Raw genomic sequence first — 21567 nt, 5'->3', positions numbered from 1 at the left:
AACATACTTCAGTTCTTTTTTTTTTTCCTATACTCAGGATGAATAAAAAAATACATCTAACCCAGACCTCCTTAGACTTAGACAGCTGAGAATCTTCCTTCAGGCTCAGGGCTTTACCGAGTCCTCTCAAGTCCTCCTGTAGATGCTTTACTTTTCATTGGACTGAAGTCCCTGGAAACCAAGGGAACATGTCTACCTGGAGTCTGCTCTTTCCCTAAAAACCATGCTGTACATACTTAGGACCTGAAAATTTCCTGTTAATTGGACTCAAATCCACTCCCAGTACTTTTGTCTGTCTTTGTCTGGTCTTCCCTATGTATGAGGACAGCGACAGTTTTCTCAAGATATATGGGTGGATCTTGGATTTCTGGGTTGCATCAGTCAAGAATGCTTGTGAAGTCCCTTACCATGGGAGAATGGGGTGGGAAAGTGAGAGGAGGACATGGCCATACTAAGAGCTGTGGCTCTCTATCTGTATGATTTTCCTGCATCTAACAAACATTAGTTGTGGGTCTGTGTAGGTGTATGTCAAACTCTCAGGCACAACCCCTATTTCTGCTAATACATCCCCTTAGTTGAGTTTCTGACTGTAGAAACATATTTCTCTCTTTTCTGGAATAGCTACAGAACATTAGCGTTCTTCCTTCTTGTTACACCCAAAGGCCAGCGTGCAACTTCCATCCTACTTGTTCTACCCTCTCAAATTTTTATAGGGTGAAAGGAATGCCAAAGGCAGTGCACATATATTCAATCAAGAAAGTAATTTTGAAAGTGATGGTCCACACAAATGGATAAGGCAATTAGGAAAAATGCCAGTGGGAATGCTTGAAATGCTCATGGCAAAATTGTACTGAAATACATTTTGCAAAAAAAATTTTTTTTGTGACCCATTGTCCCCTGGCCTATTTCACTCCTAATTTTCCATCAGTCTAATTTTCCATCAGTTTTTCATTTTATTCTAATACAGCAAGTGAGAGCCTGGCAAGGATCAGTATCAGCAGGACTCTGAGATGATTACACAGAGTAATTGCTATAGGTTGAGAGCACTGATGTAATTTCAGAGAAGCTAGCAAGGTTGGTTCATCTCCTGGTCTGTACTTCTGGTATATAGCTTATACTTTAGGAATAAGGTGAGGGAGCAACAAAGGAATAAGAAGTGAAAGATACTGGGGACCCGAGATGGAAATCAGAGCCAATAAAGTGGTGAAAGGTGCAGGTGGGACACGCTCATACAACTGGTCATCAGTAAGAACTTAATTAAGGGGAGGCTTGGTATAATAACCGCCTGCTTATAAACTGCATCACAGGCACTTAGAATCATTTCTTAGGGTAAATTCTTCAAAGTGAGAATAGAAGGGGCAATCAATATCTGAAAGCTCTTGATACCTATGTCAAAATGTAATCTGTATTCTGCCCAAAAGTGTCTGAATGTTCACGTTTTACCAAATTGTTACAAGTATCGGCAGTTGTGTTTTAATTATTATTAAAATTGCTTAATTCATAGCTGAAGTATTATTTTACTGTGATAATTACAATTTCTCTTATTATTAATGGAATCAAATAATCTCCAATATGCCTGCTCCTTGTATTTCACTTTTTCAAAGTATTTGTTTAGGTGTTTTGTCCATAACTTTCCCATTAAATATCAATAGGGCACAACAAGTGTATGTCAAAAAATTACCGGCAAAACATGTTTTCACCTCAGTGCATGTTTTACATATATACTCATGATATTTTTCTTTCTTTCTTTTTTATTTTAAATCTCTTTGCGAATAGAGGTTGAATAATTTGAGACTGGCATAAAGCTGGTTTTGTTCCGCTAAAAGACTCTTTCTCAGATCTGATCGTTTTAAACCCATTAGAAGATATAGCAGGCCATCGATTGAGTCATATTATAGCTAATTCTAACTTGCTTTTTCATAAGCTAATAAATGATTTTCATGTAAACAATGATATGAGACACACATGAGTTTTTTTTTTTTTTTCTAAACAAAGGAAAACATAATCAAGTAGTTTTTATTCCCTGGAAATACAACAGAGAAATCTGGTGAGAAATAAAGAAGCTTCTGCCTAATGACTTTCCCCGGGTCTCCAGAGACAGTGGAAATGAAATGACCACTTCAGAGTCTCCATCTGCTACAGGAGAACACACGGAAGCTTTTCTTTGCTGCCTCTTAACTTTCCGGACTGGATTATTTTAAGGTACGTTCTCACATTCAAAGAATGCTATATACGCCCTGGGTAAGAGTTGGGAGTATAAAACTTACTCCAAAATTAATCTAAATCAAATTTAGCTTAATCTCCTTTTTTGACAGTTCAAGAGGTTTCTTCTTTCATTTATTTATTCACTTTTTCAATTAGTATTTATTGGGCTCTGTGTTTAAAATATCAAGCTAGGTGCACGGGGGATATAACAACGTTACCCTCGATAGTGCCGTGCCGGCGTAGATAGCTAGTAGGAATGATGTGACACTCTGGGAGAAAGGGGACATTGCGGAGAGGGGGTTCAGTGGAAGTGCCGTGGATTTTCAGTATGGAAGAGAGCATCCAAGCAGCCCACCCTTTGGAAGTGCTGCTCAGTGTCCCAATACCCTGTGTTTGTGCAGATGGAGCAGCTGAGTGCAGGACTCTGTGAGACCGCAGCTCACGATGGCCTGTGTAGATTACCGCTGGATCCTTCCACAGTTAAATTGGGAAATTGCTGTTTATCGCTGTTCAGCATATTTTTCTTCTTTGAATAGCCCTCTGATTTGTATCTGGGGCACTACTTCCTTTCTCTTGGGAATATTCTGATAGTACTGAATCCGGTCCTTCTTAACTAAATTTAGCACAAGGTCCATGCCGGGGGGGAAGCTCTGGGCCCCTCCTGGAATTTGAATCTGGAGCAAAGTGACACAGTTCATCCTCACTATATTGCTACTATAGTTGCTATTTCTAGCATTGTTTTCTGCTCATTTCTGAGTTTGGTTTTCTAGTCTCCGGAGGTTGAATATTTTTCAAAATCTTCACATTAGTTTAGGCAGAGTTAGGATTTTAATGCTTGCAGAGTGACTGTTACTTTCTGTGCCAGATCCATTTTCTCCCCTTCTCCAGTCTCCTCCATCACCAGATCACTTGGGGTCCTCTTGTTCTCTGGTATCTGAATTGGTTTGGACAAGAGGAGCTCCCTGGGAGATAAGAGGACGGAAAAGAGTGACATCATATATCTTGGTCCCTTCCCTGTGAAAGCAGCCAAGGGCTAGCTGTGTTTCTCAGTGAAGCTTGAATTCTGATGGTGAAAATAAAGAATCGCCATGTTAATCAAATGCACAACATGGCCAAGACCCTTTGTTACAGTCGGGGAAATGGTGCACCAGGTGTGAGACTCTGAGAAACTGAACGGCTGCAAATAAGACCAGGATGTTTTCCTTCTTAATTTCTCTGAACTACCTGAGGAGGATGAGAGAAGGGGAGCTTTCTTCCTCACTTGTCATAGGAGAGATCTGACCCTCCTCTGCTTTCTGTCTTTCCGCGACAGCACTTTAGACAGTTTCAGTTGGCTCAGAAGTCGACTTCAGTCTTCGTTAGCATTCACCTCTACCACATTTCCTTATGGTTCAGAAGAGAAGTAGAGCCTAACTTGTTCCAGGGATTCATTTATTTCTTCTAAATCACTCAATTTATTAGTATATAATAACAAATAATATTCTCAGCCTTATTATTATATCAAAACCAGACAAAGTTATTACCAGAAAAGTACATAAAATTAACATAAAATCAGTTGTGTTGCTATATGCTAACAGTGAACTATCGCAAAAAGACATTTAAAAAAGAATCCTATATACAATAATTCTAAAAATAATGAATATTTAGGAATAAGTTTTAACAAGGAGGTGAAAGACCTGTACATTGAAAACTGTGACACGGATGAAAGAAATTTAAGAATATAAATGTAAGAAATTAAAGTCATAATACAAAGACATCCCATATTATGTATTGGAAGATGGAAAATATAAAATTGTTAAAGTGTCCACTCTATCAAAATCAATCTATAGATTCAATATAATCCTAATCAAAATTCCAAATATATTTTATGTAGAAATAAAAATAAAATCTAAAATTATATAAAAATCATAAATGATCCCAAGCAGTTGATGAACAAAGCTATAGGAATCATATTTGCTGATTTCAAGCTATTTTGGAAAATTACCATAATTAAAATAGTATTCACTTATATTAAAAGCAGGCATATAGACCAATCAAACCAAACAGGAAGCCCATGAATAAACCAACTTTTTGAACTGAATTTTTTTCCCCTTTTATTGAGTTTATTGGTACATTTTAGGTATACAGTACAATTACATTCATTATTGGGATCTTGTACCTTTACATGACAGGTCTTGGTTCTCATTTTTTTCCCTTTGTCTATGACTTTTGATAAGGGTGCCAAGAGTACACAGAGAAAAACAGCCAATCTCTCTTTCAATAAACAGTCCTGGAAAAACTCTATATCTACCTGCAAAGAATAAAATTTGAGACCAATTTATTGTCACATAATAAATAAAAAAGAGCCTTCACAGTGGATTAAATACTTAAATGTGACATCTGAAACTATAAATCTCCCAAAAAAGCATAGGAGAAAAGTCTAATGACATTTATTTGGGCAATAATTTCTTGGACATAACATGAAAAACACAAGCAACCAAAGTAAAATAAACAAGCAAGGGGTCGGGGATTTAGCTCAGTGGTTCTGCTGCCTTCCTCGAAAGGACCCGAGTTTGATCCCAGGTATGAAACAGAAAGAAAGAAAACAAGTAGGAAGTAGGACTACATCAAGCTAAAGCCTTTCTGTACAGCTAAGGAAACAGTCCACAGAGTGAAATGTAACATGGATTAGGAGAGAACATTTGCAAACCAGGTTCTGTATTTCCAAGGGTTGATATCAAAACATATAAGAAACTTCTAGAAATCTGTAGTAAAATTGTAAACAAACCAACTAGTATATGAAATAATGCTGAACATCATAATCATCAGGGAGATGCAAATTAAAATCAGAATGAAATGTCACCCTACATTACCTGTCAGGTTGACTATTAGTTTTTAAAGATAAATATTGTTGTACAAATTAGAACCCTTGTCCACTGTTGATGGGAGTGTAAAATGATATAGTCACTACAAAAAAACATCAAAATCCCTCAAAAATTAAGAGCAGAAATGCCATATGTTCTGGCAACTACACTTCAAATGTATCCAATGGATTGAAATTTAAATATCAAACAGATATCTGCAAAATTAGTCCAGAGTAATGATATAGAAACAAGCTGAATGTTCTATGATAGGTGGATGCATAAGGAAAACATAGCATATATGTGTGATGGGATATTGTTCAACCTTTATGAAGAAGAAAGGCCTGCCTTGTAGGGCAACATGAATATAAATAAGTCATAGAGAGATGTATACTATATGATTCCACTTGTATGAGATATGTAAAATAGTCAAACTCACACAAACACGGGTTAGAATTCTGGTTTACAGGAATTGAGGGGAAGTAGAAATGAGAAGTTGTTATTCAGCAAGTATACAACTTTCATTATACCAGACAAGTAAGCTCTACCATAATGCTAGTTAACATTTTGCCTATAGTGAACAATACTGTATTGTGCACTTAAAATGTTTAAGACAGTAGACCCTACAATAAAAGTACTTAACAGAATAATAAAAAAGGAAAAAATTTACTTACAAATAAATATGGCACATAATCTAGAAAAAACAGAGATAGAGGACATTGTTGGGATGAGTAGTAAATTTTGAATATGGGCACTGAAGGACATAATAGTATTATATCCAAATAGATATTTTGATATTGGTAATTGTATGGTGGTAATATAAGAGAATGTTCTCACACTTAAAAAATGCATATTGAGATACTTTGGGTTAAAGGTGCATGATGATAAGTAACTCAAAAGTGTAATTTGCATGTGAATATATGCATGAAGAGAAACAAAATAATAAATTAAAAGGGTAACACTTATTAATTCTGGATAAAGAGTGATTTGGAGTTCTTTAAACAACTCACATAATTATAATGAATCTTTGAATTAAAAGAAAAGCTAAATAAAAAAGAAACACATTTTTAGTTGTTTCAGTACTGGGAATTGAACCCAGGGCCTCAAATGTAAGGTAGGCAAGCACTCTACCATGCAGATACACAATATCTCTAAGAACTATACTTTAAAAGAATAATTATGATATTCTCTATTCTTAGGCGCCTGAAAGTATGTATTGGAGTGAGTTCTTTCAGCAAGCAAATGTAATAATAATTTTTTTAAAAAGGCTGAATTCTTTACACTGAGGGCAACTCATTTGCAATCCAGAATTTAACACTGGCTTAATGACTTGTAGAGGTGTGTGGTTTGTTAGCCTGGCTGTTCTAAACGTGCACTCAAAGGTGGCTTGCAGTTGATATATAATATTAAAATGCTAGCACCCCTTCCTCTACATTCTGAAGAGGTGGAAGCCAGAAGCTCCAGGAAATGGGAATGTTGTACTAAAAATATTATGTGTTGTGCTCCGCTGCCCCCAGTCACACACACTGGGAAATCAAGGAGGGACTTCCTGCAATGAAGCAGAGGTGAGGAGGAGAGCGTCATCCTTGAAGACCTGAGTTGCCAGTTCTCTGTAGACCAGATGTAATTTAGGAATATTTCAGTGCAATTGGTTTCTGATCTCAGTGGGAATAATGTCATGCGGAGTTACAGAGAACAGGTGGTGATGCAATTACTATAATAAAATCATGTTTAAAATGGTAATTAGAGGATTTTGACCTGCAGAAATCTCTGGCAATGTCTCCTTAGAAATGACATAGATGGACAGCCTAGGAAAGTGTTCCTTGAAATAGATAGGTGGGAAAAAAATTAGGTTGGCTGTGAAGAAAACTAATTAGAATCACTTTATGAGAGATTTACAGGCTCCTATCCAGTTCCCAAACTCGTCAGTGCTCAGACCCTAAGTCCTTTTAGTTAAGAAGAGGCAAGTTGCCTTTGACGAATGGCTATGCAGTGCACTCCAAAGCCACCTCCACATGTTCCTGAAACCATTTACTAGGATGACTGTGAACCGGTAAGAAAGGAACTGAGGTATTCTAGGGTTGAGTAGATACTGGCTCTGAACGAAAGGTGTCCTCAAGGACCCAGAATGACACCAGATCTTACAAATTAAGAGTAGGAGCTTGTGGAGCTCATGCTATAGGTGCAGTTCTGGCCAGTGCCTGTAAAGAATATGTCTGATGGGAACATGAGAATCCTCAAGTTTTTTCCTTGGTTATAAAAATTACAGTAGACCTGGAAGCAAGAAAAACTTCCATACTGGTTCCTTGATTTGTGGAATGATGCTCCTTCATATGATAGACACAAATGATGGTTTCAGTGAGAGATGAACTAATTAACAGCTTTCTGTTCCAATGCATTAATTGATGAAATATTATGTAACCTCTGTACTGAATATACAATTTTTTTATCTGATAAAGGATAAGAGGAAACACTAAAGGGGAAAAGGGATGAAGGACAAGGACAGCAGTGATTCTTCTGATTGCACAACCGAGCCTTCTGATCCTCCTCAATATATTCTATTCTATTCTTCTTCTCAGAAAAAGGGCTGACCTGAGTGGACTAAGTCAGTATAGTATGAATTTCACTGATTTTGGTCATGGAAAATCCTTGTAGGATTGGTTGTTTCAGGCTGTGCCCCTTGGCTGAGTGTGACCTTTTTACACAAATCTGTTCTTCTGTTTTCTGGTTAACACTCCCTCTTCTTATTACATTTGGCACATCCTGAAGTAAATGTGTTATCTGTGAATGCAATCAACTGACCAATATAGTTCTATGATGTGACAATATAGTGAAAAGAAAAATGAACCCAAAACAGCAAATTCAATATGTTGATGTTATAATGGTAGCTGACCTTTTGAATAACCAAAAAGATTAAATTATGTGTGGTAGAAATTTAAGATGTAAAACACTTTATGATATTTTATGATTAACACATATGATGGTATTTCCATACTATAATACACTTTAGAAATATTTTAGACAACTTTAATGTCTGAAGAAACTGAAAGCCAAAACTATTAAAAGACTTGATAAAAATGTCAACATAGTGCCATAAATAGGTTTAGCATCTAATACCTTTTTAGGATATTATCTTTTCTTTGACATACATCAAAACTCAGTTATAGTAATTTATCTTCATTATCAAATCTTTTCCAGAAATCATTTAGCTTAGTGCTTCCTATCTTTATAGATGGTAAAATTTATATAGTCAGTCATTGGAGAACAATTTTTCAAATTTTCAACAAATTTGGTGAATTTTATGTTGTGATTTTGTATTTATTCATTTGGTTTTCTGATTATACACTGAATTTCTTGAAGTCTGGACGTTGATTTTGATTTCTACATACTTAAAACTTAATAGTGTCTGGTGCTTAGTACTTTTAATACAATAGGTTTATTTAACAAATAAATGTATCACATTCTGGATAAAAAATTGAATAAATCTTCTCTGAAAGATCTATTTTCTCTGAAAAGCTTTGAATGGTTTTATATCTTTTGAATGTGAAGTCAAGAGCCTACGCTTTCATAACATGTCTTTTTTTATCTTCAAAGTTGATATCGCAGCTGCAGTCAACATTGTTTTATAACCGGAAGCAAACCTTCCTATTTAAGTTCCTTCATGCTCTCTGGGAACCTTCTGTGATTTCACCATCAGCTCTGTAATTACAGACTCAGAATGCACATCTTTGAAATTCAGAACTTGCTCTTCAGTGATCTTTCGAGACATCCGTGGGTACTTGTGTGGCGTGGTGAGATTTATTGATGGAATCTCTTTCTTTCTTCATAGACAGCCTGGCTGGGGTTCTGTCACCTGTGTACGTCGTCAAGGACACTAATGGGGAAAAGCTGACAAACCCGAGAGAGCCCCCTGTGGACACAAGTTGTACAGCCTCCCACGTCAAGGTCGTCTGCAGTCTGTCCTGACAGGATTGTAGCGTTATACAGCGCAGGAGGCTACAACACCGTCATGATTTTGAATAAATAGTGATGTGATATCTAACACAGTTTGGATCGCTTACTTATTCTACTTTTAGTCGGACTTTCTCCTGTTTTCAAATGAAAGAGAACAAAATTAACTATTGACACCCCATGAACTGGGATGTCAAATGCTACTCCATGTAATGCCACTGTGCATGTAATCCACATGTACAAGAACATGTATGTGAACATCTAGAGGGAAGGGCATGTTGTCACACTGAAGGTAGCAATCCAAGTGACTGAAGGCATGTCCATTTTATTTTTCCCAGCAAATTTTGTGCTGCCTCTTAGCGTTTCTGTTGAAAGCAGCTGCCTAATTTGGGTTTTTTTTTTTTTTTTGTCTTGAATGATGGAAGTGTTCATTCTTCTCAGTTTTCACTTTCAGTTGTTAAACTGCATCTTTGATAAAAGGGAAAATGACAGTTGCTAAGAAATGGTCCCATCCTTTGGCTTCTTTCTTAAATTGGCGCCATTTTTGGGCCAGGCAAGTGGGAGCCTTGGGAAATCCTGGAGGGCATAGTGACGGGAAACGGTAAGTGTATCTAGCCCTGTTGGTCTTTGAAACACCACTGGCTGGGTTGATTCCAGGAGGAACTAAATGATTCTACTTGTAAATAAATAAGTCGTAGATAGATATATAAATAATCAATAAGGAGACAAGAATTTTAATTATTTAATATTAATCATAATTTTTTAACATTTGATTACAGAAGTTGTCAACTTGTTTCCATTCAGTAGGATACTGGATGTTCTTTCTTTGCCACTTGGGGGAGTAAGGAAGAACTATTTGTGTTCTTACAAAAGAAAGATTCAGACACTTCAAAGAATGAGGATAAATTGCCTTCTTTTCTTGTATAGACTATTATTTTCTTGGCTTGTCACTTTGATTTCTGGTAGCCAAAGGAATTACTTAAGTTAAAATACAAGATGTTAGAAAAGAGGGGGAAAGGTAAAAAATAAAAGGAGGTGCTGCGGTGGTCGCTAGTCTCTAGGGAAACTTTACTCCTACACTTTATAAACATCGTCATCTTGCATTTTCTCCTCACATTCACGTTTGTGCACAGCAGAAATTTGTGAACAAGAGCCCGTCTGCATCTTTTCTTGAGATTTGGAGTTTTGTTGGAATACCCATGGGATAAAAGAATGAGGCAATGCCAATAAGCACTAGGGGTAGCTGTTATTGGTACACACAAGCAATTAGTAGTTGTGATAACCTATCTGGTTAAACTATTGTCTTAGAAAATATTCCCTCACAAAGGAGAAGGTGGTGAGTAAGTAAATGCCTCTCTCTGCACACATTCCAGGGGGTGTCAGACAGTCTTAGTGGGTAAAAGGGCTTGTCCACTCCTCTGTGGTTTGCAGAAAACAGTTGTGATATCATCACCCAGAAAATGAGGATGTTACCTGTGAATGAGTCAAGACATCCACATCGGTCAGCTCAGTAAAGTAAAGCTGTGCTCTCTGGAGGCTCATACATCCCATGCACATTTTTTTTTCTTTGCTATAAATCAGCCACTATGTGAAACTGTGTTAACTTTAAGCCCCCAGAGTAAAGTGGCAGCGATAAAAGTATCAGCAGAGCTTCACAGATTGCCTATGTTACATGAAGTGTTGTTTATTTGCTGAGAACCTACCCTTGTCAGTTCATTGTATTAGTCAAAGGGTATAAAAAGGTGGGTATGATATAACTAGATCTTATCATTTGCACTTTGTGTAATCTCAACAGCACAAAACTTCTTCTTCTGTACCCAAAAGTGATAACTTGAATTAGATGACAGGCCAACTCCTGAAGTACCATGTAAAATTGTGCATATATGTCCTATGCAGAGAAGACTTACAGTTTTGATCACATTTACAACTGGAGCTTAGAGGATCATGCTTGTGCGTGTGTGTGTGTGTGTGTGTGTGTGTGTGTGTGTGTGTGTTACTAAGGATTGAACCCAGGGCAGGCAAGGGCTCTACCACTGAGTCACATTTCCACCACTTTCATTTTGTTTGAGACAGGGTTTTGCTAAGTTGCCCAGACTGGCCTCAAACTTATGTACCACCATCCCTGGCTGGAGAAAATTCTCCTATAATTGTTGCTTCAAGTAATTTTAATAGATGCAGAAGTGCGACTATGCTATAAATGATAGGTTTTAGATATCAGTTTGTACTTAATGAATTAGAAGTTGATGACTTAAAGATCAAGAAAACACATTTGTGCAAGAGTCTCTAACTTCTACAGAGCACAGAGAATTTTGTTAGTACATTTCATTGGGCATCTGGGGCTTTGTACAAGAAATGATTGCTCAACACATTCTGTACATAAATACTGCAAAGCAGAATAATCTGATTCATCAGTTACTGGTAAGCACTGCAAAACAAAATAATTTGATTCATCACCTAGTGATACCCTTCTTAAAAATAAATCTAGCTAGTTTTATTCATCATATAGCTTTACCTTCACTTTTTAAATATTAGGATGTTCTCTGGTATAATGGAAAGTTTTTATTATTTTTTACTCTTTTAGAGATTTTTATATGTGAGATAAATAACATGTGTTTTAAGTTTTGCAGTGCAAATAATCAATATGATTTGGAAGGACGATTAGCAAGCTCCTGAGTTGGCTACTGGCATTACAAAGAGCTCACAACTTACAAAATAGTTTAAATTTTGCTTGGAACTTATATGAGGATTATTTAATTATCACAATCACCTATTTAAATAAATATTATCTTCCCTAGTTTACAGAGAAGAAAATTAGCCTGAGAAAAACTTTGCTGTAATTATAATCTATTTTCTTTGAAAGTTTTCGATACCTTTGAATATCAGATAAATAAAGCAGATGTGTAAGTAAAAAGTATGCTTATTAATAAAAATCCTCTTATTAGTAAAGTTCTCTTCTTAATTAAATCTAAAAATAACATTTGCTCAATGTTTTATCTATTGTGTTAAAGAAGATGGCTTTAGTGCATGCAAAATTCATGAGTTTTCAATAGGCCTATGAACACAATGTTTGATTAAATGAATTTGTATTGAGTGTGTCTTATTGACCACATTAACTTTTTATGCCTTTGGTCTGTTAGACCAGAATGTTTCTCTACTTAACAGTCATCGGACCCAGTGTCACAGAGTCAAAAGAAATGCTAATAATGCTTTGTAGGAAATAAGCTGATACCAGTTGGCTACTATTTGCTGGACCCTGCAATAGGTGCTTTATAGACATGACATAAACTTGTAAGAAAGAAACTTCTGTGGTAGAAAATACTTCAGATGAGGAAACTGGTGCTCAGAAGGTTGTACAATTTGTAGTTACTTAGCCCATGAGATGTCCACCTGGGATTCCAATTTAAGTCTTTTTTGATTTAAAAACTCATCCCTTTACTCATGCCAGTCTTCAGGGAGCCAATGTGGAGGTGATACTGCTGTAACTCAAATTAGTTCTCTGCTTGCTGGGTCACATGTTCTCTTAAAGACCAGTAGAGGAAAGGCAGTGGCAGCTGAAACTGATAGAAAGTGACAAAGGTAAAGCCTGTGGCTTATTTGTCTTCACATTTGTTCCCAGAGAGTCAATTTAATGGCTGTACAAGCACTATTCAAATGTGAAGAACTGTTTAGGGTCACTAAAAATGAATAGAACTATTAATTCTGACTGAAGACCAGGAAAAAAAAAAGTTTGCAAGAATTTCTGCTACTGTGTTTTGAGTCTTAAAGTCATCAATCCAAAGTCATCAAGTGTCCGTGAATTTCCTCCCCATCCTCTATGAGCTCTGCTGTTTGCAGAAGAGAATGCCGCTGCAGCAACTCTTGAGTGACCAGGAATAACTTTCTGAGATTTGGCAGACTTTGAGTATGTGCTTCACATGATCCCAAGTGTGTGCATCTATTGTACACCCACGTGTGTGCAGGTGTGTGTTTAGCAGCTGTAACAAACATAGCTGATGCAATGTATCAAGCGTTAAAACTCACCGAATACCTGATACATCTACATATATTCATGAACTCTAAGTTTGATGGCAAAGCTTCAAGAAATCATCTCAGTTTTACAAATGAAGAAAGTGAGTCTCATGCAAATTAATTTGCCCTCTGCTGAGTATAGTATTTTGTTTTACTGTGTTGCCCTAGACACTAAGTGTATTTTCTGTTGCAGACAAAGACATACTATATAAACACATTTTTGGATAATGTTGTGAGCAGATTTGAATATACATTCTACCTTTTCACTAGAATTGATTGTAGAATAAACATTAGTATTACATCATAATTTCTATTTCTTCAATGAATTTTTACTTAGTTTAAATCCATAATATATGAGCCAAAAGTAATCATTGTCAATTACAGTGTTCATTTGACACAGAAAAAGTGAAAAAGAGCTAATCTATGTTAATATAAAATAACCTCTCCACAAGCCATTTTTTAAAAGGCAAGAAGAATAAGGGATTTTTTTTGGTTTTTTAAGACAGGGTCTCACTATGTAGTTGAGACTGAACTGGAACTCACTATGTAGCCCAGGGTAGTCTCGAACTCACAGCGATCCTCCTGCCTCAGCCTCCCAAGTGCTGGGATTACAGGCGTGAGCCACCACGCCCGGAGAAGGGACATTTTTGCCTTGAATCTGCCTGATCTTCTCTAAGGCCATCTCTGAAATGTGAAGGAGCTTTGTGACACTTACGTTAGCTGACGGATTGCAAACACTGGGGCAGACCTATACTTTTCTCCTTTATTTCTTTAGAAGAGAATAGACAGCTTTTGTGTGTGAAATAAAATAACAGGGAATACTTTATCCCAGAGATCCTAGATGGGGAGAAAACATTTGATACTGCGTTAGGAGGTTTTTAATTTTCACTTATACCAGAGCCAAAACTGATGGAAAAATACCAATCAAGGTAGGGCAGAAGAAGGGACAATTTGGACCACAGAGTGCCAGGGAAGAATTTTGTTACCTAATTCATTAGCATCACCAAAGGGCCAAATTCCTGATTTCATGCTCACATTATCTCCTCTGATTGGCTGTGCAAAATTGCCTGCTCCCTGTGTAAGCCTTGGATTCTCTGGGCTCAGGTAAATAGGGAGTTGGAGTGACAAACCAAAGGGTGTGAAGAGTTAACATGGGAAGGAGTGTGGGCATCACTGCAGAGGGGCCGGGAATGAATTCCTTTAGAAGTCAAGAGGGCCTCCTCAACCTCCCCTTGTAGGTCCTGTGTTCTCTTTGAAGAGAAAATCAGCACCTAAACCATGGGAAGGAGATGCAACAGTTTGCTCTTAGCCCTCTGGTTTACCCCTCTTTATGTAGTGTCTACTGCCTATGGAAAGGTTAGTTTGGCTGTTTTCTTGGTAGGAATATTAAAACCAAGACAAAACAACAATAAAAACACTCTGTCCACTGGCGCCTAATTCTGCTGCATGTATATCTGCTTTTCAAATAATCAAGTTTGGTTCCTATAGCCCGAAGTTGGACATAAGAAAAGAAAGTGAAAGTGAAAAGAATAGAGTTGGCTCTTATCATTATTATTATTACCACATATGCAGTGGCAGACCCATTACTATAATACCACACTCAGTCTTCACAACACTCTTGTGAGATAGGGGTCCAGTCATTAGGTGGCAAGTGTGGATTTTAGTGTCTGCTGTGCAATGCTCATCGGCCAATGACTTAAACGTTCTAAAACTCCTTTCCTCATCTGTAAACTGGGCAATACTAGCTTCGCTGTGGAGGAGGCCTATACAATGCTTAGTAACACAACTGGGTGTTGAAGGCTGTTCAGTGGTGGCACTTGCAAGAGTACAGAAAGTTTAAATATTTTTTTTTCCAGGCCACAGAATTAGCATGTGGTAGAGGAGAAAGTCACATCCGAGTTTAACTGGTTCCCAAAACTCCTTTTTCTGCTACATCAAAAAGTATATTCATTTCATCGTCTCAAAAAAAGACTGTATTATTTCAAAACCAAATCCCATAAGCCAGGTCAGGTTGGAAATAAGAACTGTTTTTATCTGGTCCCAAATTTCAGATCTCGACTAGATATTAGATGCCCTACTTAGTAACCTCAATGGCAGGTGGGGTGGGGGGAGTGAGAACCTGCTTCTAAAAGCTGGAATTCAACAAATCCTATCCTAGGGTATAAGGACACTTTAGAGATATCTTCAAAAGAGGAAGCTGGAGCACAGTCCTCTTAATCAGGCAGAATATTTAGGAGCATTTGTCCTGATTCTTATAGTAGCAGTGAACTACCTTGGGCAAAAACAGGGAGACTATTGGTAAATAATATAAATTAAAAGAGGCAGTGACACTGTACTTTCGAGACAATGCAACAACTGGAGCAGTTAAGCAATGATAATAAAACTCCTTTAGGTCATTTCATACCTCATTATCATTCTGTGTTTTAGCTTTCATTATTTTTCAGATACAAACTTTCAGACAACTCGGCTACTGACACTTTCTAAGTTTCATGCCTTGAAGCTTTCCTACCCACAGTTTGAATATTTTCCCAAGTTACCAGTGCAAATTTTAAAGAATTACTCAGATTAACTTCATTGAGGCCCCAGAGGCAAGGGCCATGGGAGCACAGCAGGAACCTCAAAATCACCTAGAACTGGAGAAGATCTCTAGAAAGGGAGGTACATGGAGAGATGATCATACCTCATATTTCAAGTTTGTGGGGGCAGCACTTAAATACTATTTTGGGTCTAGGGCAAATTAATTTTCACGAGACTCAATTTCTTTACTTGTGAAATTGACATGATAATGTCTTGAAGATTTTATATCAAGATTAGAGCTCATGAATATATCCAGAGACATTCAGTAGTCAGTGAATATTAACTTCTGCTATATGGTTTATGTCTATGTTTGTTACCACAGCTGGACATACACACATGGAATCAACTAAAGAGTGTACTCAGAAACTCAAATGTGGAGTCACTGTTTTCTGGGAAAACTGAGAACCACCATACTACTTTTGAGCAGATTTTCCTGACATTCATGACAATCAAACTATCCTCTTGAGGTTTCTCATTCCTTATAAGAGGTCTCTACCATTCTACAGAGAAGGACCTCTGGGAAGTGCTTCAACCTTTAAAATCAACAGTAATAAGCAGAGTTACATTGTTTTAAATGATGCTGCGATTTCAAATGAAAATATGGACAGATCGAGTAAATTCTTAAAATTTTTCTTTTTGTTTGAAATCTCACAACATGAGATTAGTGTGGTCTCCTCTTTCTTCTGTTTTACCATCAAGAATCACCTGCACTATAGTGGTGCAAACTTGCGTCCAGGAGCCCCAGTTTATTTTCAATCTTTTTAAAATGAGCTTTCTCTTTTTTGTTCAGTGACTTCCAAACCTGTGATTCTAACTCTGTTTTTTTGTCTTTCTTATCTGTATTTTAGTAGAAAACTGACACAGGAATATTCTATTACCGTGTATAATTCAACATTTGCAAGACAGCCTTCATACCTCTCCTCCAAACTCGATCCCTCCCCTGGACTTCCTCTGGTAAATGACTACAGATTTCTTAGTCACTAGGCTTTTTCTAGACTTGTCTTGACTCCTTTGTTACCCTGCCAACCCCGTTCAATTTCCCTATCTTATCAGTTCTGCTTCCTCTCCTTCCTGTTCTCAGAGACACTAACCTGCTTCCAGTCCTCATCTTTTCTTGCCTGAACTTTGTTTTTAAAACCTTATATTTTGAAATAATTTTGCATTCATAGACGAGTTACAAAAACATCACGACAACTCTTATATATCTTTCACTCAGCTTCTCTGATATTGACATCTTGCACAACTTGAAGCATTTATCAAGATTAACGTTGGTATGATGCAATTAATAAACCTATACCTCATCTTTGAATTTCTCCAGTTGTCCTACTATTACATTTACCTATTCCAGACTCCAGTCCAGGTCCCACCTTGTATTTAGTTGTTATTAATCCTTAGTTCTCAACAATCGCTGATACTTTCTCAGTCATTCCCTGTCTTTTCCTTGACACTTTTGAAGAATACAGACTGAATATTTTGTAGAATTTCACCCCATTGGATTTGTCTGATATTTTTAATGATAAGACAGAGATTCTACATTATATTTCCTGAATTTTTGTTGACAATTTTTAAACAGCTTCTTTGCTGCTAGTTTCCTTCTAGGTTTTCTACCACAGTGCATATGAAATTATCTTTTTGAAGTACAGATTTTTCATGGTCCTACCTGTGCACAAAGAACTTTGAGGACTCCTGCATTACCTATTAAATAAATCCTACATTCCTTAGCCCAGAAATGAGGGCCATGTATAATCTGGTCCTAAACTTCATTTTCAGATCATTAATGGCTCACACCGAACTGTCATTCTCAAGGCTAATGATCTGAATTTCCTTTTCTCTGTGCCAGCCTATGTGACTCTCAGTCTACTCTACCTTTTACCTACCCCATAGAATATTTATTATTGTTATCATCTCAGTTTCACAGACAAATGAGCCACAGCTCAGAGAGATTAATGAACTCACTGAAGGTTAAGAACCAGAGCTGATATATGAACTCAGATGGTTCTCCCTCTAGAAACCAAGAGATTTAGCATCTACACATGAAAGCCACTTGAGTAAAAAGTTTGGGCCTTAGCGTGGGATTTTCTTGCAGAATTTAGCCCTGTGCCCTGTACACATGGCTCCAGTACATATTAGTTAAATGGATAAATGAGTAAATATTGAACTTCAGGATAAAAATGTGTAATTGTGATTGGAAGGAATGAAGAGAAAAGCATTCTTCTTATACTCCTATGAAGATATTTTATAATGTAGATTATACAATAACAGTTTCTCTACTAGAAGGGCACGTTCCACAAAGGAATCCATACTTAATTTTCTTTGCCCAGTTTTGCAATTTATTTACAGAAGACCATGTGTTTTCTTAATCTAATTTTGATCAGAATGACACTCACCCCCAGCATGTCCTGAGCCTGGGGTTAACACAGCAAAGCTGCACACTAGCAAGCCTTGGAGGAGAGAGAGCCGAGGTGATATTCCAGAGCTCCAACAGAGAGATCACTAATCCCCTTCATTTAAGCAGGGGGAGAGGCAGCTGCCAGAGGGAGAAGAGCTTGAAGGCAGGGGATTTTGTCTCCTATACAGGGCAGTACTTTCTGCTCTTTCTTTCAATTGCTCGCTTGTGTTAAACCTGGCTTCTATATGAACGGCCTTAAGCCTGCAGGGGCTTGAATGCAGCATGTATGTCTTACTTCTTGCTGGAGGGCACTAATGATTTCCCCAAACCATTTTGATTTGTATTTTTATTGGAACAAATATAACTCAGAGTGTTGTAGCTCTAGGTGGTATAACAGTCAGGCCTCAAAGAATGAAACACATCCTGGAAGTTGGAGGCAGGCTTATTTTGCTAGTAGACATGAAAAACTTAGTGAGCTCCTTTTAAATGCTGCTCCATCTCTCTCTGATGGCACCTTTGAGAACTAATCTGGCTCCAAAATTGACATCTTGCATAACTGGGAAAGAGGAAGAATTGTAAAATACATTTTGACATTTGCTCAATAAATCACTTACTTGCTTTTGTTTAATATTTTTCCCAAAGATAAACTCCTTTGAGGGTGTGATGGCAATGATATTTTTAATTGACTAAAATAAAATATTTTAAATTTCCTTCTTTCCAATGGGAAAACTTAAATCTCGATTTAAATGAGATTTGGTTCTGTGCTGGATAGAGAATAACATCACTCAATCATCTTGAATTTTAGAAGTATGATGTATTTTTAATGACAAAATTGGCAAAGTGTGTTCATCCTCAACGTACATATCATACTATTTGCTTAAAAGATGAACTGCAAATGATGACTAAGTTTCCAGGGTTTTGTAAATTTAAGAATTTAGAAGAAATGAATGTGCTTCAAGCCATGTCTTACAGCAATTTTGCTTTAAATTAGATTCAGTGCCATTCAATAATCTTATGCTGATTCTTTAGTGTAAATATTTTTACATTTGTTTATGTATGCCATGTTCTCTAGTAAAGGAAGCATTCTAGCTTGCTTTAGAAAGGAAGAGAGGTTGGGAATGAGATACTCTAAATAGTAGAGAATGACATAAACCAGAATCTGGAGGCAGAAAACTTCACATAGTCAAGTTGACTAAGAAGTTATATGAAAGGGTCTCAAACTCAGCTGCAGTAGAATTGATACAGAAGTTGAGATATGAAAATATATCTCCCAACCTGTTAGATGACTGATAATGTCAAGTTCATGTTCTCTAAAATTGAAGAATGAATTCTAGGAACAACACAGGTTAAGAGTAGGAAAATATTTGTTGAGAGGATAGTTAATGAGAGACAAGAGGGGGTCCCAATTGGGTGGCCGAGACCCCACTTTTTTTGGAAGTTTTATAGAGCGCAACCATGTGGGTACAACATGGGTTAAGACTTAATCAACCAATAAGTTTACAAGTATAGTTGCCTAGGTAAAAGTGATCCAATGGGGAAGCAAGAATACATGAAAAGAACAAAGAACTTTCCAGGTGAGTGTTGGATCTGCAGGTCTTGGTTACCCACTGAAGTGACTGATGTGTATTCAGACTTTACTAGACTGGGCGTTATCACTTATCTCATCCTTTGGGGAAGTATGTTGGCCTGGTCCTTTTGTCCTTATCTTGGCAAATGGCCTTCAACAACTGATGCATTTTTGTCCAGGTCACAGTTGTAGTGTGTTTTCCACCTTTTGTCCTGTCTGCCTCGAGAGCTCAGCCCTGTCTGCCCATTATCTGCCTATTGTATTTCTGTCTAACTCAGCTATCTATAATAAAATCATGTGAAGTTCTTTGTTAAATATTTTTTAAAACATTGATTCCAGTACTCTACCTGGAGGAATCTGGGTAAAATTCTGATAGACAACAACCTGGGCATCAGGATTTTCAGTTTCCCCAGATAATTCTAATATGCAACTGAGTTGAAAATGTGTCCACCACTCTAGAGTATAAAAAAGCAAGAGAAAAAAATTTGGAATTCATAATTTGGAATTGTACTGGAGAGAATTACAAAGAAGACATGAAGATTGGGCTTTGCTTTTCAATTTTTTTTTCAATTTTTATTTTTTATTAGTCGATGTTTGGAGTATGTATTGGTTGTACTCCTTGTTTGGAGTTGGTACATACACATAACACATCTGAATTTGTTAAACCACTTTTTCTCCCCTCTCTCCCCCTCCTATCATCTCTTGGTTCCTTTCCCTTTTGCAAAAGATCTGTCTCTTTATTTTCTAAAATTTCTATTTTATTTTTATCTTTATTTATATTTTGAGCTTTGTTTTACAGACAGGAGAAGAGTCATGAACTACTCTTTTGTCAAGTGGGCAAGAGAGCAAAGTGGAGGCTACCTGGGATTTCAGCCTGGCCTTGCTGCTCCCTGACTGTGCCCTCCTTGTATGTAAAATCATGATACTAAGATTACATATCTTGAAAGTTTGCTTTGATAATTGAATCAGACAATTCATTTGAAGACTTTTAAGGTAATACTTGTTCTAAACAAAGCACTTAATTGAAGCTTCTCTCATTTTTTTCAGGATTGAACTTTAGAAAGATGGACCTGGCTTTGATGTTCAAGATGGGATGGATTTCCATTTATTCACTTATTCATTCAAAACATGCTTAGTGATACCTACCATATGCTAAGCACCATCATGGATGCTAGAAAAAGCGGCAAAAATAAAAATTAGGTCTGTGCAGCAATTTAACATTTTCAAATTTTTCCCACAACCAATAAAAGGGAAGCAGGGATTTCTGCTATCATAAAAAAGTACGGTATTAAAAATATTAACTTAAGGGATCAAGTTGGAGATGGAGGCAAGTTAAAACCAAAACCAGAATGATGACCTGGTTTCACCTGGAGGGCATAAGGGTAAAGAGGTGGGAGATGCACAGAATGTGGGGGACAGTAGTAGAGAGGAGAATTTGCCCATCTAACTATATCCCCAAAGACCACAGACTCTAGAGGCTGTGCTTGTGATGGCTCTGGCTCCCTTGTAAACAGGTGGCATTTCTGTGGCGGTGAGGAGGCTGTTACTGGAAAGAGAATCCTGAGTGGCTTCTTTCTAGGTTCTTGGTTTTCTGAACAAAGAATTGGAGGTGTACATTTACTGTGGAATGAGAACAGGATGGTAAATAGGCTCACAGTGGTCTCTAGGATAAGGAAAAGGAGTTTCTGTAACTAAAACTCCTGGGTAATCTCTATACAAGCAAGGCATTGGGAAAGCCATCCTATGAAGCACTCACTTGGAACCAAAGCATGCATAGACTAGCTTATAAAAATTCTTCTAGCTTCCTGTTTCGTGTAAATGAAGGATCAAATATAGTGTCTTTTGATTGGTTGTGGTCCATTAAAAGGGTTAGAGTTCAGTTTAGGAATTAGGGTTGGAGGGATAGGATTACGATAAGGTTTAGGGTTGAAAAAAGCATTTGTGATTGGTCATGTAAACAGCACCAGATTCAAATGAAGGATTGAAAATTGTACTTTTCTGATTGGTACAAAATATCATTCTGCTCATTG

Source organism: Fukomys damarensis, unplaced genomic scaffold (assembly GCF_012274545.1).
Source record: "Fukomys damarensis isolate Sample0158 unplaced genomic scaffold, DMR_v1.0_HiC HiC_scaffold_3, whole genome shotgun sequence".
Taxonomy (NCBI): domain Eukaryota; kingdom Metazoa; phylum Chordata; class Mammalia; order Rodentia; family Bathyergidae; genus Fukomys; species Fukomys damarensis.
Note: the sequence above shows the minus strand (reverse complement) of the source record.